The sequence below is a fragment of the Takifugu rubripes genome, chromosome 17 (genome assembly GCF_901000725.2).
Source record: "Takifugu rubripes chromosome 17, fTakRub1.2, whole genome shotgun sequence".
Lineage (NCBI taxonomy): Eukaryota > Metazoa > Chordata > Actinopteri > Tetraodontiformes > Tetraodontidae > Takifugu > Takifugu rubripes.
In genome coordinates, this window is record NC_042301.1 from 2,784,977 (window position 1) to 2,803,800 (window position 18,824).

General features: G+C 42.6%; 1 protein-coding gene across 3 annotated transcripts in view; it reads left to right on the forward strand.

The window, feature by feature from the left end:
• Nucleotides 1–18,824, forward strand: part of LOC101077958 (teneurin-3-like) — a 126,887-nt gene that overhangs the window by 50,058 nt on the left and 58,005 nt on the right. For 2 of the 3 annotated variants that reach the window (XM_029851464.1, XM_029851467.1), the window contains exon 3: nucleotides 527–574. The gene's annotated coding sequence lies outside the window, so the exon portion shown is untranslated. Of the gene's footprint in view, nucleotides 1–526; nucleotides 575–13,653; nucleotides 13,690–18,824 lie in introns of those variants that run through there. The other variant, XM_029851465.1, reaches the window with a different exon arrangement.

An 18,824-nucleotide genomic window follows, 5' to 3' on the forward strand; every position in this document is an offset into this window, starting at 1 on the left:
TGGGTGAGCTAGACCAGGGCATCAAGAAGTCAACAAAAGGATCCCTTAGCTTAATTGTAGCTGCAGCAGCATCTGTATACTCTGATAAAAGTGTATGGAAGCCCATTCATCTTCACAGTATCCCATATTGTTTCTAAGAAAGGAAGAAGTTAAAGAGAAAATATGGATGGAGCTACAGGGTTCCTTAAAATATTTGGATTAAACTGGAGAAGAAACAAAAACATGGTTTCATCATCATGGTGCTATGTTGCATTGGAACCAGCCTCGCTGTTAATTCAATATATATAAACTGAAAGACGCCCTGGCTCACTCAAAACCAAGAATATGTGGTCAAAACCAAGCTCAAGAACCCTGAGTCTGCTTTTTGGGTTCAACACAGTTGCTTCGTCATGCTCTACATGGCATCAAATGAACTGAAGGTTTGGGGTTTTCCTTGCTCCCTAACCTGGGGTGATGGGTGGTACAAAGAAGAGTGCCCCCTTATCCTCACCTTAATTTCATTAATTGGTTGTTTTTCTACTTGCAGGTCAAAGTAATACCAAACCTGAGCTACAGCTGACCGGGACATACTCTGGTAAGCATGTAAACTCTTCAATCCCTTCATATTGGAATTGCACGTCTTGACAAATAGCAAAAGGATTGAAAATAATGATGTGAATGACAAAACAGCACTTTCTTTACTTAACACACCCTTCTAAAAACCATACACAGCATGCAAGCGTGCGCTCTGCAATGTGCACGGGATGTTGAACAAACATCTGCACAGAGTGAGCCATAGGCAGATGAAAAGGTTAACAGGACAAATGGGCGGGGCTGGAAGAGAAAATACTACATACATTGTCTTGATTGAACATTACAGAAGTGAAATAGATATAAACCCGCAGATGTGGTGAAGAACGAGTTAGCGAAGGTCCCGGGGACCTTCAAGCTCCTTCTTCCTATCACAAGAAAGAACATGACAAATGTAACCGTCAGACTTTTAGGCCTCTGGTAGAGAACAAGGTGGTGCACGAGTCCAAATACTTTTTTAAAGTTAAGATTGGCTTTGAAAAAAAACCCAAAATGTAGAAAAGTTTTACTTTCAATTGAAATACCAAGGACACTTGGTATGTCATGGTCTGTTGCCTTCTCCACATTTTAGTCCTTACGCGCAGATTCCAGCTTTTTGCAGCGCGGTATGTGTGAACGTCCATGCACACTGTGACTGAGGGCAGCGAGTCTTAAGGGAAAGCTCCATACCTAAGGCTCATTTTAATATATGTAAAACTATGGCTCACTGGAGAGCATGCACAATGGACTGATCGGCCTCAGGGATGTGTCACAAACCTCTGTATGTGTGCCGTTGGGCCTGTGTGTGTGGGTGTGAATGTGTGTGTGTGAGGTTGTGTCAGGGGCCAACACTTGCAAGTCTGCTGACACATGTCCAAACTTTAGAATCAGTCTTTCTCTTGCGTTTTCTCTCTCTCAAACACACACACACATACACACACACACTCCGACTCCTGAAGTCAGTCAAATTTACTCACGGCTGTCCATGCGGTTCCCCTCTGTGCAGAAAGTGTTCCGAACTTAAATGTGGGAAATATATAAAGCTGCTTTGATTCCCCTTATAACGCTTCAATTTCTCTAATTCTGTCCCAAACTGAAGAGGAAGTTTAGAACCATTCTCCAAATAAGCTATTATTTATCCCAGTTTATACTCAGTTATTTACAAAAATTACATTGTAAAGTGCGAACATGGAAATGTTCTTGTTGTCTGTGTTTAGATAGAGCATATTTATAGATAAAGGTCTTTATACTTTTAGTTAACCAGGAGACAGTTATAGCCAAGCAGATGGGTTTGTACTGTATGTATTAAGATCTAATTCTGTCCTGTAAGGAGCAGATAACCAGATGCCTGGGTGTTTCATGACCTTTCAGCAGAACATCAGTCAGTGGGACATGAGAGATAACTGTTGATGTAATAAAGGCCTCATGTGGAGGAAAAAAGAGCAAACAAGATGGCAAAGAAGCTGTCCTTCTGTTTTACTGGCTGTTATAGCATTACTATTACTGTAGCTATACAGCACATGCACAGATAACACTGATGCAAGTGTCCTTAATAATGCATGAATATTTGGATTTCTCTTTTGCTTTGAAGGCAGAGTGGTGGAATGTTATTTAAGCCAGTGTTTGACCTTTTGTCCTGGAGGCTGGGCACCGATTGAACTTGAGTTAGCTGGTCTCTCGGTGTGGGGTGTGAGTTCCCGTGTCAGCCCAGGAATTACCTGGCCTGCTTTCTCTGACTTTGACCGACGCCTGTCCACAAGACAGGTGGCCCTAGTTCTTGAGCATCATCATGTGGTCTTTGAACATCATGAGCTGCTCTGACCTGATGTAGGAAACGTTGCGGCCACGTTTCTGCTTCAACTGTTCTGTTACAGGCTCTCAAACATGCAGACACGCATAAACACACCTAAAAAGTGATGCCTGATTGTATTTTGTCTGTTGCTGCAGCTGTATAATTGCTTGTTTGTACCTCTCCCCAACATCCCTGCCCTCACCTCCTGTTCTGTCTTTCTGACTAGGCACAGCATGAAATGAAATAAAAAGATCCTTACACTGCATGGGTGCTAGACGGGACTTTTTTACTCGAACATTTAAGGAATTGAACATCATCCAGCTGTAGCAGACGCTGAAGTCTCTTTTCTCTCCTCCATCACACTCTCTGTCTCTCTCTGACCAGTGAACTGAGGTCATCCGGAGGTTAAAACACATCAATAATTTACCAACCCAACAAGAGCAAGAAAAAAGCATTATACTTGTCTGAGGTGCTCCATTCATAGAAGCTTTTGAGAAACAGAGGTAAAACCTAAACCGACCAGAGTACAAATTTTAATGGCTATAATTTTGATTTAGTTGCCCAAATAATAAGTTATTGTGTGCATGTATGTGCTTTCTACTCTAAAATGTGCATCATTTTAAGGCTTTCTCACAACCACTGAAAAAAAATGGTCTGTACTGTAATTTACTTAAGATCTGTAAAGTACTTAAGGTCATAACAATGATGTTTAATGGCATCAAAATCCATTCTTACATTTCCAGTAAAGATACATAAGTATTTATACACCTATATGTGTATTATAAACAAAAGACTGGTCTTTCCGGGTATGAATATGCATAATTGGTACCACCAAGTAGGTGGCACTGTGTCGAGTAAATGTTAATTTACCAAAAAAGCAATATGTGTGTGTGTGTGCCAGTCTGTGTGTGTGTGAGTGTGCCAGTCTGTGTGTGTGTGAGTGTGTGTTTGTGGAAGACACTTGCCCTCACAAGTGCTAGGGCAACTCCAGTGAGTCGCAATGCCATGTATACTTCTCTCATTCAACATTTACAAGCCTTCTGCTCTCTGTTTCTTGCTCTGTCTGCCACCACATATTTTGCATGCTCTAGTGCTTCACCGCTCTCAGTCTTCAACATCTCTCATAAAGAGTCCTGCTTTATACACCACTGTCATTTTTAATCCTATCTCTTTTTTTTATATCATCTTTAAAATTTTAATAAAATTTGCCAGGTCGAGTAATGACAATGCTAATAACCATGATGATTATTATTATTATATAATTATTATCATTATTATTTTTTACTATTAATATTAGTATTATTATTAGTAGTAGTAGTAGTGTTATTATTATTATTGTTGCTGTTGTTAATAATAACTAGTATTTAGCTAGCAATAAATTATTTAAAAATAATAATACCGTTCAAGGTCAAATTCAGATAAAAGATTGTCATGTCTGGATTTTTCTGCATGTTATATCTGTCTAGCAAACAGTGGTAATGTGAAAGAAATTTTTGGAACAACCAGGCTGGTGTGAAGATCTTCCCTAGCAGCACTAAAGATCTTGGGTTTGGGAGCGGTTCACCTGTCTGCTCAGCAGATCTAAACAGGCGAGATGGTGGTAGGAGGCCCACTGCTTTTAAGTCCATGTCTTCATTACATCCATAAATCTCGTCCTTGGTCGCCCCCTTCATCCCCCGACCACCACGTCTGTAACCCCCCTGTAGTGGTCACCTCAAAAATAGGCTCCTCACAATTCCCGACGCATCCTCTCTTCAGGAATGGAGATCTTAGGAAAGTACCTCATCTAAAACTCTACAGGTACCTCGCGCGTTCTTCATACATCAGCTCTTCAAAGTGCTTTTTCTATCTTTCCATCACACTTGAGGCACATGCCCATACATGGCCATCTCAATCTTTGATCTCTCCATCCTGCTGTGAATCCTTCCCATCTCTATCTATCTGCCTCCCTATTTGCATTCATCATTCTCTCCCTCCTTACTGCCCCAACGATCCCTCATTCTGCCACAAAGTCTCCTTATTGACTTTCCTCCAAGACAACATGTGCACTACTCTCCTTGTCTCCATGATTATACTAGCTCTAGTTTTCCAGTCATCAGTAAATACCTCCTGATCAGGCAGAGCCTCTCATCTTTTTACTCCAAAAACCCCACAAAATGCTCTTCTTTTTAGGCCTTCACTGCTTTGTCCTCTGTCTTTGTCCTCTTCATCCTCCTCACCATCAGAATCATCCTCCAAATTCTCATTCACGCTGTTTGGCTACATTCTCACCTACCCCTACTTTACAGTCGGAACAGGATATAGCCCAGCTGTGAGCTCCTGCCTCTGCTCTTATATGTCACCGATCTCATGGGCACTTTACAGAAACCCAGAGCCTGAACTAAAAACAAGCAACGGTGGCAAAAAAGACACTCGCTTGAACAAGTCCAAGTTTGGACGTCCTGCATTTCACACATTTGCACTTCTGACCCGATGGCAGAGGTGTGAAAAGGCCATGTTGGGGGGGATGGGATGGACAGCTGCCTCCGACTTCAAAGATGTGGACAAGCTGTGATCTTAGTCAACATGTCAGCCTTCATTAGCCTCCTCGGGAAGTGCATCCGATGTGAAGCCTCAATTTGTGGGTTTGTTGTCCTCACACCATCACACCACATGGGCCATGTTTCTGTTCTGTAGGCGGTTGGGCTTGTCTTGTGGAGAAGGGTGATGGTTGAGGTCTTAAAACAAGAAAGGTTGTAAAAGGGAGTGATGGCATCAGGCAGCTCATTGGCACATGCTCTGAGAACGTGAACATGGGTTGTTATATGTACTTGCTGCTTTATGAGGGTTGCTCTTCCTCAGGGCTCTGTGGGCACAGCCACAGGAGACCGTAGGAGTGGAGTGGAGGGGGCTCAAGGGATCAATGTGTGTATACTTCCTGTATAGGCTGTGATTTGATGAATTTATGCACGTGTAGAAGATTTTGAGATCATCCGGAAGGCCATGAGCCAGGTACAGAAACAGGGAAATGCGGTCCCAATTTTGGACGGATGCAGCACCTATATGCACTGCAAATGCTACTGTTGGCCTGGCGATATTGTTGTGGAGTTTGTTGCTGCTGTGGAGCTATAGCTAACAGTATGTAAACAGTGGCCAAAAACATCTCAGTCAATTCCAAATGTAGGTAGTTTGGGAGACAGTTAAGTAGTAAAAACTAAGCAACACGTCTTACCTAACTTACGCACAGCTCTCCCCCTTTAGTCTTACGGGAGGCTGAAGTCCATCCTCTATTCTGGGACTCAAGAATTTCTCTTTCTTCACTTACTTTACATCACACCTATCACACATATGAGTCCCAGACCATTTGTCTTACCTTTTACACCAAACAAGCTAGGCTGGAACTCTCCACTTCAAGCCTTGCTACCTTTCCATCTGGTTGGTGACATTCCTCCTTTGTATTATACCCACCAATTCTCTAGCTTTTCCTGTCACATCCCTGTCATCATCTCTGACCACACTGAAGGAAACATAATCCAATACCATTTTACCAGGTCCAATCACACTCACCCCAGTTGACATACAGAATCTTGTCATTGCAGTTATCTCCCCCAAGATGGACAACTGCAACCACACCCATTCTTCATATACTGACTCTAACCCTAACAACTAACCTCCTAACCCTAACAACTAATCCCCCTAACCCATGCTGTTACCCTATAAATTAAAATTTGACCATTGTTTTTCACACAATACTCCATCAAAGAAAAAGAGTAATCGTAAAAATAAAATTCAAATATAGCAATGAACTAAATGTTGTGTACACCATCTGATCTCTGGTTTCTTCTTCCCTGGTCTCTGTGGACTGAGTGGGTGTGCATATGTATGAGATGAAGCACATCAATGTCTATGCAGAAATCCTGGCCATTCCTGGTCTGTATGATTATTGGTGACTATTGCTGTTGTTTTACTGCTAAATCCTAATGTTTTAATGTAATTTATAAAATATCCAATCTCTAGCAAGCAGTAGCTTTGTGAACCAAAATGAAAGAAACTGGTGGTGCAGCGTCACTACCGGTGAGACCAAGCAATTGGAAAAGGTCAAATAATGTAACAAAATGTGTCCCTCAAGGTAACAATGTGTTGTGACATTATGCCAGGATAGAGACATTTCTGGAGACATTTCAGATCATGTAGATGTGCACTCTCCTGTAATATTAGCCATGTCAAACACGGGGCCCATCACAAGTTTTAACTTTAACATCTTACTTTGTTAAATTATGCAGGAAATGTAACTTTGGTAGATTATTATTCTGGAGATTGCATCTCTATCTACTGCCAAATTTTCACTTCTGGTGCACTGGCAACAGCTCCCCAACAGAAACCATAACTCAACAAACAAGGTTTGATATTTTTATCTAAGTGGTAACTTCAATGACAAATTTAAAAAACAAAATTTCCAGTTTCATCTGCAAACTTTCTCTACCATTGCCTCTTCGAAAGGACCGTTTATTCTCCACTGCCTGCTGGAGATTAAGTTTTATGAAAACTCATTTCATGTCAGGATGGATGGAAAAGAATTAATTTAAACTTATCAATTAAATGGATGGTATACTGTATATACAACTACCAATTTTCCCAAAAGAACTTTAACCCAGCCCACTGCTATAAATGTCTTTATCAATGCATTTTTAAAAGGTTGAAATTAATGTAAATAAATGTATTACTTTATCAGCATTATAGTTGCATTATTATAGTAGAGCATTTATTTGTGAGAGCACAATGAGATTCACCATGCAGCTAAACATCTGGCGATATTTGCACAATATTAGCACATCTAAATATCTTTATTCGTTTTAACAAATTTAAAAAGTTGTTTCTGAAGTTCTCCACAGATCTTGCCTTAGCAGCGATTACAATGTAAGTCTATCTTTTAGCTTTTTCGGCTTAATGGACCATTGTAGCCTAAAAATACTGGACTACTACCAGTTTAGCATGTGGTGAAATTGCAGGGAAGATGGACTCCAGTAGTGAAAAGGAATGGAAGAGCTGTCTTTGTAATCTTTGAGATCCTGAGCCAAGCCATTTGACAATTGTAGTGTTTAAAAAATAACATGTGGGGGGGATCCAAAATGCCCCCACAGTGGGGTTCCATTGAAACAATTACTACAAATGTACGGCAAGAGCAGTTTTCTCTCTGTACGGGATTTTATAACTTTGTCAATGAAGTTCGAATTGAGCCAACTCATTTGTTTGGTAAATTAGCTATAGCAAGTCTCGCAGCATGATTCGACATTTACAACGATTGGAGTCAAATTGTTTTTTTGCATTGGCGCATCAGGCACTGTGATGGATGGGGCAACAGAAAATGGGAAAGCATTAGTTTAGCTATCAAATTAAATGGTTTTTAATCAGTTGGTATTTTCGATGATGGCAAAATGCAGGTTCCATTACGCTAAACATTGACAATAGAAATAAACAAATGTGACAGCCTTGTAATGGGACGCGCTGTGAGACGTCTGTAAAACTGCAGTATTTTGATGGCGTTCTTGTGTTTAGTTGATATGTGCCGTTTGATAATTGTGCTATGTTATTTCTAGGGGGAGTTTGAAATAGTTTTGTATTCATTTGTTATTCGCGGGTGTGTTGTTTTGGAAAGAATTGTGAGCAAGGGAACTCTAGTAGTTGAGAAACCAGCCCACGCATCAATGGTCTCCGGAACGCTTGACTGTTGGCATGATGCAGGCCTGATGCTGGTACTCACCATTTCTTCCCCAGACAAGCTGTTTTCCAGATGTCCCAAACAATCACAAAGGGGAATAAATAGAGAAAGTGGTTTTAGCCCCAGTCCTCATCAGTCCAATCCCTCTAGCTTTGGCAGAATATCAATCTGCTATTGATGCTTTTCCTGGAGAGAAGTATCTTCATTGCAACCCTTCTCTACCCCAGGCTGTCCTCTAAAAATCTTCTCCTCCCTGTACATGCAAAATACTCCAACAACTAACCACCATTCCTGAGCAAGCTCTGCACCAGTGGTGATGGTCCTAGAGGTTGCTGGACTTTCTTGGATGATCTGAAGCCTTCTTCAGATCAACTGAACCCTTGGTGCAAAAGAGTGATGGTTACATGTGTTTCCTCGCAGGTAAGTGTGAGTAACAGAAGAACAATAATTACAAGCATCACTCTCATTTAAAACTCCTAACCTGTTATTCCAACGTAATCATCATGACCATGTGGGGAACACACCATGTTATGTGTAGGACAGTTCCAGTTCCAATTCCTACATTCTGGAGGATATTAAAATTGTCAGCTTACAAACTGAAGCAGCAGACAATTGGGAAAAGTAGTATTTGTGTCATTCTCAAAGCATCTTGCCTTGGCAGTGTGTTACCTCTGTAAAGGCGTATGAGATGTGAGTTGTTGTTAAAGCACCTTTTCGTGTGGGATTGATAATTCCTTACATACCCTGTAGCACAAATACCATATGAATTATCTTAGTAAAGGACCTGACTGTCCCACTATGGTCCTTAAGCTTGAAAAATCCAATATCTGCAGAAATACCTGTATGTTACTTAATTTACTTTGTGTATGGAATTCCAAACACCAAAGTCAGGAAAGGGCTACATCCCGAGGAGGCCAAAACACGAAAGGTGTACATGAAAAACAAATCAAACGGTGATATGACAGAAAGGGAGGGAAAATTACGTTTATATACCTGAGGAAAGAGAAGGAGGCAGGCAGGGGATGTAGGGGTATTTAGTCCATGTAGGGTAGCTTAATGGAGGGGTAAAATGGCACACTAGCAGAAACCAAAAAGAAGGAAAAGACCCTGACCTTGGTCAGAAGGGGAAAATTAATCTCTGTTTCTCCTTCAACTTGGAAAGATGGAATGTGGAATGTACTTTCACTGATCTGTGGAGTGGCAATCTCACGGCACCAGGGGTACAAATCTTAAACACATGAAATGGACTAAAAAATCTCAACACCAATTTATGTGTCTGACCATGAAGTGGGAGGTCATTACTGGATTCTGGGGTGCAGAGGCCTTTTTCCATTCACTGCATTATTCTGATGAAAAAAAAAAACATTTCATGAATCTATTTCTGTGAAAAGCCCACAAACTAAGTTCAAGCCACCTTAAATTAGAGGGAGGAGGGTTCTTGGCGTACTGAAGTAATCTGAGAATGTTCTCCTCCATCACCTTCTTTTGAGGTTCTGACAAGGAGCATAAGCTCCCCTTGGAATCTGGTTGTAGGTAGAGGCTCATAACTGTAGTAATTTCTGCATTAAGACAGTGAGATGGCGTCATGCATGTTAAATAGACAGGGAATAGACTGGCAAAGACAGGGAGAACCAGGATCACTGAGAGCTGATTGGTTTGATGAGGGGAAACATGAGAGGGCACATTTCTTTCTCCAACTGATGACTCCACCCAATGACCAGTTGATCTCCATTGATGGACAAACCAGGGGTTGTCAATAGTAATTGGACGCTCACTGGCTTGACGAAGGTGGACAGACACAGAGTCCAGACGCTCAGCAAGAAAGCAGACTTGGACAGAGATTGGTTGGCAGTCAAGTTTCTTTGGGACTTTGTAAAGCGAAAAATGTATCCTCTTCCCCCAAGTCCAACCAGAAGTGGGCAACTGTCAGAGTTACAGTTTGAAATGAATCTGCTGGTCTGAGTTGTTGAAGAGACTCACAAAAGGGTGACAGTTGTGTGGAAAAAGGTTCCCCTGTACACAATTTATACACCAACCTTTGTTGATCACCTCTGTTGATGTTTTTTTTGGGTAAGAACTTGTTCCAGCTAATGTCTGCAGGGCCGTCATCTTTGGATCTGGACTTCAGTTTTTAAAGCAATTATGAACCTTGCAGTAATCTGATTTGTGACTGAGTTCTGAGTCAATAAAAACACATTTTAAATATACTACTTACGTAGAAAAAATCCATTAATGCACACACCTGCATGTATAGATTGTCCACGATAATTCCTTTGTCTAAAATACCCATTTGTCTCTTCATCATGCTCAACAGCAGGTCGAGCCTTTTTCACCTCTCAATATATGACTTAAATCTCTCACAGTCACCATGACAACATACAACACTTGATATGTAGCTGCAGTGATGATAGAGCGTGAACACAGGTTGCAAAGGGTAAAGCATGAGATGAGAAATAATGATTCATGAAAGGTACTGAAAGAGTGAAAATGAGGGAAGAATATTGATTATAGAAAAGAACCCCCAACACACACACACGCACATACAGGAACAAGTGCAGAAAACCCAGTTCTGTCTGGTTGTCACAGATTTCATGTTTTAATTTAATGTTTGGGACTACGTGTGATGAGAACTGATCATGTCTGTTTCCAAGATTTGCTGAAGGTTACACTAGTTTTGTAAAAGGAAGTAACAAATTTATCAATTTCCCCAGTTTAAAAAAGAAAGAAAAAAAAACAAACCTTTAACACTGGAGGAGGTTGAGGAAGTTTGGGACAAACCACTGCTAATACTGCAAAATATGGGGTGGCAGGTGAAAGTAGCCGCTAATAACACAATCATTCAATCACATGGACTCAAATGCGACAGATTCATTGATGCTTTCCTCTTTTACAAGCAGCCATCCAAACACACACAGCGCACGTGAAGACAGACGTGTTCCGAAGCGTCTTAAAGGACTGACCTCCAGGACTAAAACCTGTTGACAACAGACCCGATGAGGGAGATGGAGCAAGAAGGAGCTGGAGGAGTGAGTGAATAATAGATGCAGAGAGAAGGGGTCACAGAGAGGTCCGTGACGTTTACCAAGGGTTCAATCTGCACGGTGACACACTTATTTTTAAACGGATTCATGTGGTGGAAGGCTGCATGTGGTGCATGTGGGCAACATCTGAGGGAAGTATGACATTGTCTTTGCTGCGGAGGGATAAATGCTAGTGTTTATTAGAGGACCTCTTCAGACTGCATTAGAGGCTGAAAGTGTTGTTACCTAAAGCCTCTTTAACCGCAGAAAATACATTCACGGGTAATCATCCTCCTTGTTGACAAGTGCCAAATCACTTATAACAGCGACTTTAATAGAAGCACTCAAATAGATTTTTTTTTTTACTAATGGTGTTCAAATGAACCCATATACTTCTCTGCATGTCTGTGCAGATGATATTGACTGATTCTTTACTGCAAACTTGTGCCCTCCTATCAAGGGAGGTGATGGTGACCCAAACAGGGCTGTTAAATTGGGACAATGCTTCAAGATTTGCCAATTACAGAAAGGCACAGTGGATGGCTCCCCTATGATAACCTGAAACATTCGTTCTCCTGGGAATTATTTGTGTTGTGCTTTATAGAAGATTTATGGCTGTTTATGTTTGCCTTGGTATTTAAAAAACAAACAAATGGCACATGTTGGAGCGGCGCCATAAGTAGGCCGGACCAAGATCTAGCAGTTCCATTATGTTAATATGTTATAAAAATGTTACCTCTATATGTTACCTCCAAGTACGTGTCCCAATCAATCAAGCCAGTAAGCAGGCCATCCCATCCCACCATCACACATATTGAATATTAGGATTTAAAGAACTACCTGTGTCGAGTGAACAAAGAAAAGCCCTCAGAGCTCTCAGATTTAGCTGCATCACATTATTCCTGACCTGACCCATCTTTATTCCATCAGGCTCCACAGGAACTCGTGGAGGTACTGAAACCTCTAAGGGAGACAGGAACAGGAACCAGTTCCTCTTCAGTGGAATAGTCTTTAACCTTTTAGTAGAATAGTCTTAAGTCTTTGACCATGTCAGTACACAAAAACATAAAGAACAGACCTGTAAATATGGACATTCATTAGTCTTTATGCCCAATAATTGCTTAGTGCAGTATAATAGGCTTAATATAGTCCTCAATGAAGTGGAGTGTTCCTCCGCCATCATCAGTCAACCCGCTCTAATAAGCCTGCCTTCAGGAAGAGCCTGTTGCCTGCTGACAGCCAACATGAGCACTGTTGTGTCTTTTCTACATTTGAGCTAAGTCTATTAACGACTTACTGTAACAATTAGAATAACTGCGCAGGTGTTGTTGGACTTCCCCCCCGTGTGAGTGGAGGTGTGATGTGTCGCTTTCGAGTTTCTTTCACTGTGATCTAACACAGCTAGCACTTGTACTTGAGCCCAAAGGCATCATTTAAATATGACCGAGGGTTCACTTATTTCCCTCAAGCTCCCTTAAACCATTAAAGAAGGTCAAGAAGATTCTTTATTAGTCCCCAAAGAGAAAAAAAAATGAACATACAAAGAGCACCTGTACATGCAATAATTGAGCGAGAGGGTGTAAGTGAGGAAGCTTCCCTAGACAGGCGCTACACGCATTTGGGGGTTTGCTTAACGGTACCTCGGCGGTGCTCTTGAAATGCCCTGTCACCTCTCCTGTCACCTGCCCAATTTCCAGTGGTTTGGCTCGCAACAAGGACTTGAACCAGGAACACTCCAGTTCCCAGCCAGACTGACCTACTGCTGCCCAGGTCTAATTGCATTGGCCAGGGACTCAACCCAGGACTCCAAAAGCCTATTTACTAGCATAAATTTGCAGGTTTTGTTGCCATTCTTTCTCCAGTGTTGCTGGCTAACCTGAAAATGCAGCTACTTACTAACGAAGGGTTCATCCATCCCTCAAAGAGCGGCCTAAGTAGCTGTTTTGATGTCGTAGAATGTGGCGACTGTCTGCTAGCGTCAGAGAACCACCTGGTACTTTTGCTGCGTACATGAAGCAGATCTCTGGGTGGCTGATACCGTGCCATGGAACAGAATGAGACAGACAGACACTGATCAACCCCGGGGGGTCTGGCAGAGCTGGGTCGCTCCGTGGAGACTGTGCACTTCCTACTGAGTTTCCCATGACCGCTCATTTTGGAAGAGCTTGTATATATGATGGTCCGTAAAAGGCCGAGGCACAATATGTATGACAGAACACAACAGGAGAGAGCAGTACAGGGAGTCCGCGCTTTCACCTCATGACTTCACTTCATCCAAGCTTTGTTCAAGCATCTGGCCTCTCTGAACCTGATAGAAAGCTATGAAATTGTTGGGGGGTTTTTTTTGGTGGGGGGGTTACATGCATGCAAGAGGATGGGTTCATGCAAAAACACAAATTCGCCAGTTCCTAGCGGCCAGTTCCTAGCGGCCAGTTACTTTACTGGGACAAAGTGACACTGATGAATTATGACTGTGAGGACTTACTTCTGTCTCACCATCTCCAACCCCAACCACCATCTTTTATGTTCGGATTCGCCGTCACGTCTATAAATAATTCCGTATGATGTGCAAAAACAATCACGCCTGCGTTTTTTGTTGGGGATTTTTCTCTCCCAAAAACAGCAAACGGGTAAGGATAGTCTGTTCTTTACTTGTTTCATTTGCATTGCAATAGCAATTTAAAGACCTAGAATACCGAGAGGATGGCTGCTGAAGTTAATTATACTGGTCTGTGACCAGTTCCACACTAGTCTTGGACTACCGAAACACCTTTGTTCTGACCCACAGGCAGACAAAGGAAGCTTTTCAAGCTCATAAGTAACTTGGCTGAAAGAATGGAGGTGTGTACGATTGCAGATTTGCTTTTTTCCGATCACAAGGGTTGTAAATCTGCAAGTGTTTTATTGATTGCTTACCTTCTTTTTTGCCTGTAATCATGTCTCCCTTTGTCGTGCTGTAATCTGCTGCTGCAAGATTAGCCACTTTGTCACAATTTGATTAATGAATGTTTGGGCGCTCTAGGGGTTCAGGGGTTCATTACTAACTGTAACAGATCCGCACTTGGGAAAATAGCGTTTATTTAAAAAAAAAAACAATTCCGTCATGCTCACAAAATGGAGCTTTTATTCTGAAATTCTGATCTGTGTGTGTTTCTATCTTAAAATGTAATTATCAATGTAACATTTGTTTCATCACCATTTCTTACTCAAACAGTACATAAAAATTGTATATTCTATATTTATAGTCCAATTTTATCTAGAAAGGAAGACAGAGAGAGAGAGAGAGAGAGCACACCAGCCCCCTCTGGTACATATTTGCCGTGTCTAAGACATACATACAAACATACATACATACATGTCAGCACAAACTGGGTCGGCAGCAGCTCTGTGGAGACGGCCCTGCTGCTCTTTGGTTCCTGTTCCTCAAACCTCCGAAGACGTCATTAAATCACAACTCTGACGTGCGCTGAAGGAACCTCTGTGCGTCCCCCATTTCCTTCTGGATTATTTTCCTACACTAGATTTCTTCACTTACCCAAAATTAGCAAACACCCATTTAAAAAAAAAAAAAAAAAAAATGGCATCATTCGACACCCTAAAATATCTGGAAAGCTGTTGTCGCCACAGAAATAGGGTGAAATCTAAATATATCGGTTCGTCAAATGTTCAAGGACCAAGAAACAATAGACAGCGTCGACCTTGATATAGACTACAATGACAAAGAACCTCTGTATCTACCACAGCCAGTGTACAGGGCTGAGGAGGCATGTAAGGATTCAAGCTAAAAGGCTAATGCAGGCGGAAGGACCTGAATGCCAGGCTAAAAGCACCTTTAGAAAGAGTTTCTCTGTGGTTTGACAAATCTTTGCTGGATCTCCACTGCAATCTCACAAGCAGACAAGTAGAATCATTTTAATTATAGCAGGTAATTATGGAAAATCACATTTCTCAAATTTGACATGAAAACAGGCGCTCTGGCTTTTCTGAATTTTCTTTATGTCCATTTCCTCTTCACATTCTTGATCTCCTTCCGACCTGTCAGATCATGCATCCTTGCAGCAGATGTCTGACGGATAAATCTAAGGAGGCGATCCCTCTTTGAATCCCCGGGCTGCCATATGTCTGTACGACAGGGACTAATAACTTTAATCTTAGTCCTCCAGAGGTCGACTCATTTTTTTTTCCTGTTCCGCCCTTGATGGGAGTGAGTCACAGAAGGCTTGCTCTTCGCTATAATTCAGATTCTGACCTGCGCAAAGAATGGAAGTGAGGTGGTAGCTTCGCAAATTGATCGAATGCCATCCAGCCTGGAAGGATATGCGGATGTTTGTGGAAAAAAATAAGTCCTTAGTAAGGTAGAGCTCTCTATTATTTCTCTAATTGAAGAAAACAAGAACAACCCTGGGGTTCCTTTCAGCACAGGAGCCACAACCACAACGAGGCGTACCCTATGGAGCCAAATAGTCCCTCTACTCTTCCTCGTGAAGACTTTGCAAGGTTCTTCAGGAAAGCAATTATAAGGGAGTGAAAATCAATCACCTCTCCCAGAAACTGCTGTATAATCTTGAAACATGTCAACTCCAGAAACGTCTGTAGACCTTCTTGCGCCATGAGACCGCTTCAACGACTGACATCCTACTAATAATAACAATAATGCATCTCATTTAAATTGGCACTATTTACCTTAAACAACAGAGTAATAAAAACACCCTCGCAGACAAATGATACATCAATCTTTTACATTAAATAAAACTAAAACAGGGTTGGGGTTAGGGAACCTTGGAACCCCCACCCAGAAGAGCCAGATAGAGGGGGATTCTGGGCCTCTGCTGCCCAGGCTCCTGCCCCCGGGACACCAGTCTGGATAGAAGCTGGCCGATACGGCGCAAAGTATAAAGCTGAATGATCAGATTAAACACAGAATGTTTGAAAAGGTGTGTTTGGTGTGAGGGACAGTCTGAAGTCCTGTGGCACAGAGTTCCAGAGGCGTCGCACCCCCGTGGCGGCTGAACGTCCGTGTGTGTGGACGTGGAGCAGATCAGAGAGATACGGAGGGGTGAGGTTGTTTTAGGAAGAGGGGGTTTAGAGATGATATAGAGTTTAAGGGGAGCCAATGGAGCTGCTGCAGGACAGGTGTGATGTGACTGAGGGAGGGGGTTCCAGCGCTCATGAAAGGACTTAAAAGAAAATACTTCTGGCCTGCAAGACGCCCCCCTCCTGTACCAAACAGGTTATCTAGTCCTGGTTGAGGTTTCTTCGGGGTTCTGCCTGCTAGTGTTGCATGATACAGGCCGTGAGATTTTTAATAAAACTGGGGAACAGTCATTGATCCTAAGTTAATTCTTCAAGGTCTAAATATTGACCGATTATCTAAAGACGGCAGTTTTACTCACGAGTTGTGACTGTCGGATATAGTATTCTTCGAGATCAGCGTCTGTCTCTCATGCACAAAATGCTAATCGATACTTTTCAGCCAGACTGTGCAGAGATGGTGCGCCGGGCGATCTAGAAATAGCGAAATAGCAGCTCAAGTGGAGTCCCTGGAGCTGGCGACTGTTGAGCTGGAGGCCTGGACGAGTGCTGCTGTAGCCTTGAAGGAGCCCATTAAGCTCTTCAGGGAGCAGAATTCTGCCTGGGTGATGCTGGAAGCAAACACTCACGTCTCTCTTTGAGTCCAAATGGGTAACCAGGTGCCGTCAATAGTTGCTTCTGGAGCTGGTTGCTGGATGGTTAAGGGCCCAAGGAAGTGGCAAAGGGGACAAATCAGAAAGAGACGTGGCGGGCACACGGCTAGCTGACTCTAGAGTGCTCGTACAGATAGCAGGAGGCTAACAAACAGGACATTTTCCCTCTTTTATAACCGAGGACTGGCTAGCAGAGGATGCTCTTCTTGTCTGTTTCTCATCAACACAGCAAAAGCATCATGCTTTTTGTGAAGCGTACAGAGTTAGCAGGCATTGAAGCGTTGGCTGGAAAAATACAAACCGCGCCCGATAATATAAAAATGATGCTTTGTTGACCTTAATTAAATTGAATCTGCCCGTTTTCCGTCCGCGTTCAGGCCTGAAAACCTGCTTGTGTTCATATCAACTGACAGGCGATTCAAACCTCTGCGCGCTCTGAATTCCTCGCGTTTGAGAAGCACAGCTGGCGCCACAAAGCTTTTTAATTGAGTCAGACGGCGATAAATAATTCCAAAAGGAAGAGTGACTTTAACCAACGGCCTCCCGATCGGAAGGTCTTTTGTGTGCATTGAAAGGTCCCAGTTGTTGTAGGTGGGTCAGTAATCTGGGTTGGTCGGGACTGATTTTCCCCCCTTCAACGTCTTGGATGAAGCGATTTAGCGCCGCATTTTGCCCCCAAACTGGGACAAACTAAAGCTTTGGAGATGCAGAGCTGACATTTGGCATTCATAACAAATCTCTAGAGTTCCTGGAGGAATGTCTATTCTTATAGCTGGCTCATCGCTGGGCCCTTTCTGTTCATCCATCCATTCTTTCTTTTTGACAATCCTCTTGTTTCCCTTTGGGTTTTTTTTGTTTTCTATTTTCTTTCATTGGCTGTCTGTTTAGCTAATAGAGAGAGAGAGCGAGCGATGAGTGAGGTGGGGGGGGTGTTGCAAATTCCAACAGAATGATTTGTCTCCGCTCGGGAGAGTAAAGGACTTTGGACGCACACAACTACAATTATGTGCAGCTTCACAGACAAATACACTGGACAGGTGATATTCTCTTTAACGAATATTCCGTCCATCAAGAAAGAAAAGAGCGCTCAGCTGAGGCTTCCACTGTGACAGATTCATCATCTACCCCGACTGCTTGGCCTTTGTGTTTCCTCTGTTCTTTTCTTCTGACCTTTTGTCTGGCTGCAATGCCTTCCCCTTGTATACCATTTACCGTGGCAAAAGGCACACACGAGGAGCGCGATTTAAATGAGCTGTAAGATCCGTCCCGGACCGCGCACGCCGCCGTCCAATCTGAGTCGGTGCACTCCGACTTTTAGGGACAGAGAGATTTAACACGGTGTGAAAGATGTTGGAAAGGGCCGCGCTAGGACAGGGGGAGAGAAGAGAACAGCAATTAAAAGATAATTATCTGGTGAAAACGGGGCACATTTACCAGGCCTGTAATGCTGTAAGAGTAGGAGGGTTCCCCGCAGTGTAAATGTCAACTTCTTCATTTGACCTTCTACATCTCCGCGCTTTAATCCAGCCGCAGCAGAGCACAAAATTTTGTAAAGATCCTTGTTTGGGAACATTGAAAAGTTTCTATAATGACCTACATTTGAAGGCTCTTGTCTGTGTGTTTGCTTTGGAACCTGGGATGTAGATCATTGCGGTCGACACGTGCGCTTCTGCGGTGAAGTCAACACGTAACTCTAAACTTTTTCATGAATCTAAGATGGACTTTGTGGGGAAAACCAGGCCCAACTCACCTGCCCAGTACCAGACCCACAGAGAATCCTGGGGTGGGGCTTTTTTTATGACCCCTGGAATTCCTGAGAGGCCTGAAGAACGCTGATCAGTGAAAAACACTTACGGCCTTCCACACTTTTGTTTCCCCCACCGTGTTTTTAATCATTGGGGAAATGGAGCTGAAGGAGAATTTTCAACAAATGCACACACACATATAGAAACACACACACACACTAGTGGGAAATAAAATTTTCTCCTCTTTGTAACAACCTGGATAATGAATCCAGTGAGACAGCAGCGAACTGTTCCAATAAACTTAAAATTATCAGCGCTACACCTCTGTGAGGTGAT